Below are 6,922 nucleotides of genomic sequence, written 5' to 3'. Positions count from 1 at the left end.
CTCATTTCTTCAAGTGGGTGTCCCCTTAAGCACAGGCATTTAAATGTAAATGTAAGTAATGACTTTTTTGTTTTAGCATGACTTTTTTAAGTTATAAAACCGATGTTGTTGTGTATTTTCCTAGCGCTAGCAGTTACATGCCAACGTAGATGACCGGCGACTGTTGATGATGTCATCAAGGGATAATGTCCAAATTTGAAGACTATTTTTCCATCTCTCTCCGCTTGGAGGGCTAAATGTAGAAAAGGAGAAGCTGTAGGGAAAATTCCCATTCAGCATTAGTGTTCTAAGAGTTTGGGGTATCGTATCACCCCCAAGCGCCTAAAATACTCAAGAAAATTTAGCCACAAAGAAAAAATATGGTGCTCGAAAGTTAATAGCCAGAAGTCTCTCCCCCTGCTGGAGCCCGCTGCAAAAAAACATAATTTGCCCCCAAAATCATTGGCTGGAAGTCCTCGATCAGAACCCCCCGTTTTAAGCTTTCAACGTTTTTTTTCTCAGATATGCCGTATCGTACCGCTCATTTTCATGGGTATGGGAGGCTCACATCACTTTTCTCCTTTAGAATCTGATGGAATGATCATGTTAACGGTTGAAAAGTTACAGTAAATCAACATACATAAACACAGGAGCTCTGGTGTTAGACGGTTAAATTATTCAAAACTGGATAGACTTGGACTTAAATAATGGAGCAATTAAGTCGACATGGAGGTGCAGAGTGGCAATGTCACTGACTTCAATGAGGCAAGAAGACATTTACTCAAACAGCCACAGATAGATTTAATCAAAAACATGTAAAAATGCAGAATTTTACTCCACAAGTTTGTCTTTTAAAACAAACATTTCAATCATTTATTCATGCAGCACCATGATTGCCAGAATAATTATCCTTCCACACCCAGTGGTTGAGTCTCGCCATCCAGGTGCAGCTGCAGGTTGCACCGAACCACCACCTGCAGGGCTGACAAAATATTATAACACCATGCAGGCACTTCAAAACGCATCCAAACGTGGACTATCATTGGGCTGTGTCAGGATTTCCCCTCCAAAATACTCTCCTGCAGCATGATTCGTGCAGAGCCCACACTTACGGACGTGTCATCTTCAGCTTCTTCAGTGGTGCATGAAAGTGAAAACCTCAAAACCTCAACAGATTCCTAAAAAGTAGAAAGCCATTAACCGAGTTTATGGGGACAACATTAACTCAAGTCTTTGTGGGTTCACAATATGTTTGTTTTACAAAAAGCAGACCCACTGTGGATGTGAACATGCCACCAGTGAGCAGTTATTCTCTATCGTTTTTCTCCCTTCTGCATTTCATCACTCTCTCTGTGTGCAGCTCTCCTTATCCATCCCCCTGGACTTCCACAGAAGCTCATCACAAAAAAAAAACTGTCATTGATTTATCTGCAAAGAGCAGTCAGAATGCAAACACACCTCGGCAGTCATATATTGAGGATGACTGAATTCCCTCAAGTGAGGTTTGTTTTGTCAGGGGAGCCCTGGAGAGTGGCACGCTGTGAGGAAACCAGTCGCACATGACCGAGCCAGTGAGGGAAAAGTGAAAGACACTGCGAATGCTGTATGAGGAGCGAAAGCGGAACCAATAAATGAAATAATAATAATCTTAACATACATAGTGCAAAACTGACAATTTGGTGCATCGGGGTATGCTTGGAATCTGTTTGCTACTGAAACAATGTCGTCTTCCATTCTACCGCTTAATTTCCTGCCAATACTAGATCCTTGAACTGCAACTCACCGGCATTATCTTGATTTGTGTGTGAACGGTTGTGTGCCGAACATGCACAATATCCTAAGGTAAACACACAGTGGCAGTATTGTTAACAGCCCTGAAGTGCGAAACCTTATCGCCGCCAATGAGAGGCTGCCGACTAAGGTTATGACAGCTAGTAAAGTTCGGGAAGAAATAAATGTGAGTTTAGGACACGTTAGTCCATCCATAAAAGCCTAAACTGCTTATGTAATATCCACATGAAAGGCCAGAACAGGCAAAGTGAGGAACATATTGTGTATCTTTATATGTATGCGTGTGTGTATACAAATATATATATATATATATATACACACATGTCATATATATACATATACGTCATATATATGTATATACATACACACAGCATATATATCCATACATGTCATATATATATATGTCATATATACATATATACACATGCCATGTGTATATACATATATATACATATATATGCCATATATATACCTATATGTCATATATATATATATGTATATACATACACGCATCATATATATACATACATGTCATATATATGTATATACATACGCGCATCATACATATACATACATGTCATATATATACATATACATGTCATATATACATATACATATCATATATATACATATACATATCATATATATACATATACATATATATATATATATATATATATATATATACATACATACATACATGTCATATATATATGTCATATATACATATATATGTCATATATACATATATATGTCATATATATACATATATGTAATATATATATGTATATACATACACACATCATATATATATATACATACATACATGTCATAAATATATACATATATATATATAGATGACACACATCTATATATGTGTGTGTGTGTTGTAAGATTAACAGCTGTATAAACTGCGGTCGAGTATGTGAAGCTGAAGTGTGTCTCTGCCTTCCCAGCACTGAAGTAACACAGGCGCCACAAACGTGGGACAACAACAGACGCTGCCCAGACAGGGAACGCAAAGACAAAAGAGGCAGAGCGCTCACCTCATAAGGCTTTACTGTAATCTCCACCTCCGGCTGCACATCTGCTTGCAGGAGGAGGCGAGCAGGCCTGCATAAACACGGCTGTTTACGGACTGATTGACAGCCTTCCGTCCGACTCTGAGGGGAACAAAGTTCCGCCTCTTCAGCAGAGGCATTTAGAGATCAGCTACAGGGGCGTTTTTTTTTTTATTTTTTTTTTTTCTTCTCTGTTGTTTTAATAATTGAGCTGAGATGGAAAAGTTTAAAGATAGCTGCTGTGCTTTGCTCGGTTGTGGCCTGCATGGCTGTGAAAGTGGATTAAACGGGCTTTAACATCAAGATGAGCTCTAATGAAACCCAATGGGGGAGTTAGCCCGTCTGTTTGGCCAGCTGACTCCTGTAAAATACCCATCACTGTCTCCGATTGCCTGATCTAAAAGTAGCCTGCTGGTGCCAGCAAGTGCAGTGAACGGTTATGCTGCAAAACGACATCTTTTTCAGCATTTTTGTCTGGTTTTCACATATTTTCCTTCGCTTTGAAGCTGCAAAAATGCTATGACATTTCTTTAAATTAAAAAAAAAAAATTTTCCCAGTAGTGTTTTAATTGGGGGCTTGGAGTTGATAAGCTATTAGCTTCATCCAAAGCCCTTTTTCGAACTTTGAACATCTTTTGTTGCATTCAAGATTGATTGTGGGATAAATTGCATTGTTTCTTATACTTTTGTTTGTTTGCTTTTGCTGTTTTTTTTCTTTGTTTTCTTGTTGTTCTTGTTCGAAAATATATACAGTATATACTTTTTTTTAATTGTGATTATGAAGTTTTAAACCAAAATCCCACAACCTAAATGTCTTAAAAAGCCATTTTCATGTTGATCTGAAGCCTCTGTTTCCCAAATCTAGCTACCGTATTTTCCGGACTATAAGTCGCACCGGAGTACAAGTCGCAGTGGCCAAAAAATGCATAATGAAGAAGAAAAAAACATATATAAGTCGCTCCGGAGTATAAGTCGCACTTTTAAGAGAATAGTCCAACATTTATGAACAAATTCAACAAGCCCGACGTAACGTTGCATTTGACATCAAATGTGATTCATGCGTCAATTCGAGTTCGCTGAATCTTTTGATGTGCGTCTAATTTAATGCTCGATGCTTGTCCAAAAATGTGTTCATAAACTAGACACTCCCATTGGAGAAGCTGTCTGAAGTTTTTAGCCTCATCGCTACATGATGGAGGTTTTGACTGTTTATCTCGTTTAAAATATACAGAAGATACGGATGATGTTGAGAGGTTATGTTTTTAGCTGCTCTTCTGTCTGTTTATAACCCAGTTTGATGGCTTGTTGTCCCACATTAGCCCAGGAAGAGAAAAAATAAAAACAATAATAATGATGTCTTGATGCAAATGAGAAAAACATCATAACATCCATGAGGACAATGATTAGATTATCAGGAACGTTTGTTTTGAACGTAACTTCTTCTTCTGCGTTTCTGTCAGCTGACAGCAGTAGATACTGATACACAAACCTACAGTGCCCTCTAGTGGTTGTTATTGGAAACAACCGCCAAAAGGCAACAGGTTTTAAGTGGGGAAAATAGCAAAAATATTAGCCTATTTATGTCTAAAAAAATCACATATAAGTCACTCCTGAGTATAAGTCGCAGCCTTGGAAAATCTATGAAAAAAGCGCGACTTATAGTCCGGAAAATACGGTAATTTTCCAATGCTTATTGACGTTGCTGTGACCAATACATTCAATCTATTGGTTTCTAAGAGCAGAATTCTTAGGACAATAATGAAAGCTAACATCAAAATGCTCTTTCATTGATTTACAATCCTTTACAATTGCGGTCAAATGAGCCGCCGTTCACATTTCCGTGGTCACATCAAGAAGCTCTGTGAAGTCTGGTAGAGATTTTCCAGCGTTCTCAGTCCTGCTACCCTAAGTGTTGTGTGAAACTCACACAAAAAAGGCAGTAACAGCTAATTTGACCACGGAAATGTGAACGGCGGCTCATTTGACTGCAGTCAATGTGAATATATCATCTTCTCTTCTCCAGAACCTGAACTAGACACGCTAGGAACAGATGAGGGTTTAGTGCATGTGCAGCAGAGCTGTTGTGATGGAAAGAAGGATCATTAATTCAAACAGAGCCAGTCTGTGACAGTTTGACTGACAGCAATTTAAAAGAAGAAACACTCGGAAATCCCAAAATTATTCCTGAATACATTTGTTCTCTTTCATAAGAAGAAATGCCACACATACATGTTCAAAACTAAAAAAAAAAAACATGATTTTCATCAGAGGGGGACTTTAAAACTCCAGAAAATGTCAATATTTTGATGGAATAATAAGCACCTATTAATGTCATATTTGTTTGTTGCACAAAAATATGCGAGTTGGGAATCAACAGGAAACCTCAGCATCTGTGCCATCTGCCAGAGTGGTACCCACGCAGAACAACAGGTACAGCACACGATAAGAGCACAGACATTTCCAGCCCACTTGTGCAGTCCCATCCAGCTCTCACTCTATTAAGTAAAGTCACATCCATGATCAATAAGGCGCTCAGACCATTTAAAGCAAAAATATTCATCAAAAGAAGGGAGACTAAAACACCATTATTGACTGGGGGTCAACAATGCATCACCCTATGAACGCTTTATTGCTGCTCACTCCTCTTCCTCAGCTTCTTCTGATTATTTTTTATTGCATCTCTCCATTAAAACCAATGGAAAGTGACAATCACCAGCAGTGGATTCATCCCAGAACTTCTCCAAATGACATGTTGACACATTGAAATGCAAAACCATTAAAAAAAATACTTCTATGATAAATAGCTGGAATAAATGCCATTCCCTCTGTTCTCACTCATTATGAAAAACAATGTCAGAGCACCCCCTGGTCATTGAGAAGGAGCATTCCTTCACATGGCCATGTAGGGGCTTCATAAATAAACATTTCACCCAATTCATGAACGCCTTCACTTTCCATCTAAGGACACGATCAATTTATCCCCATCATCCATTACTAGGGCGCAGATATGGTATGGATATTTAATGTGCCACAGAAAGACAAATCATTCTGTTTTGAGGGAGCATATATCTTTAATTTAATAACTTTAATTTTGGGGGGATTAGGAAACGTTTTGCCTTAGATTTAACTTTAAGGATGCACATTTTTTGCAATTACGCATCAGAAAAACGAGTCTCCAGCAGGGATGCTGAGCCGTGCATTGGGAGAACAGAAGCAGGGTGTGTGTGCCAAACTTGCAGCCAAATAAAAGCTGAAGCGACCTACTGTACAACGCAGGAGGAATTCGCCTTAGAGGCGTCAAACGTCAGAAAAAGACAACTTTTACGCGCGTATTTTCCGTGGGGCGTTTTGGAATCCGCACATTTTCACGCAGAGAACTTTGACCGAATGTTCGCAAAGCTTTCAGATCCCAACAACTCATCCCCACCTACCTCATAGCAGGGACTGATGCGCGCCGTCACATTCACAACAAGTAGAGGAGGAAAAAATGACAATCCAGTCAAACTTCTCGCGCGTCCATGTTTGGATCCGCAGTCCGATCTGGTCAAGTGTGAGGAGCTAACGACTGTCAACTCACGAGACTCCGCCACCTACCCCGGTCACAGAGCCGGGGATTGGGCGGCGATGGAAGGAGCAGCAGCACAGGATCTCCAAGAGCGCACGGAGCCGGCGCGTCGGGATTGGTCAGGGGCGTCGTGACGCAGCGGCAGGTGGCACACCCGCCAACTGAAAAAGGTACAGATTCATTCATGGACTGGAGCTGGGAGGTTGGAACGCACAGAAGCGGATTAGACTGCAAAATTGTTCACACAGGATTAAGGATTGTCCACTGAAGAAGCAAAAAGAAAACATAATTTTCAGCAAAAAGGGGAAAAACTCCCCAAAAAATGACAAAGTTGGGCTGTTTTTAACCAAATTTAAAGGTTTAAAAGGGGCTACCTTTTTTATGAGTTATTTAACTCATGGAAAAAAACAGAAATTGTGTTCAAATGAAACAAAAAAAAAATAGTTTTGCTCAAAAAAGTTACCAAAAATATATAATCTAACATGAATAACTCAAGTATTTGGTTGAAAAAATGCTTTTAAAATGA

At 39.3% G+C, this 6,922-nt stretch overlaps 1 protein-coding gene across 1 annotated transcript in view; it reads right to left on the bottom strand.

Annotated features, from left to right (window-relative positions):
* chrm3a (cholinergic receptor, muscarinic 3a) overlaps positions 1-6,525 on the bottom strand; it is a 140,271-nt gene extending 133,746 nt beyond the window's left edge. The window contains exon 1 of the mRNA XM_024297942.2: positions 6,263-6,525. The gene's annotated coding sequence lies outside the window, so the exon portion shown is untranslated. The remainder of the gene's footprint in view (positions 1-6,262) is intronic.
* Between the last annotated feature and the right edge of the window lie 397 nt (positions 6,526-6,922).

The sequence above is a fragment of the Oryzias melastigma genome, linkage group LG15 (assembly GCF_002922805.2).
Source record: "Oryzias melastigma strain HK-1 linkage group LG15, ASM292280v2, whole genome shotgun sequence".
Classification (NCBI taxonomy): domain Eukaryota; kingdom Metazoa; phylum Chordata; class Actinopteri; order Beloniformes; family Adrianichthyidae; genus Oryzias; species Oryzias melastigma.
This window is presented reverse-complemented; position numbering and strand designations above follow the sequence as displayed.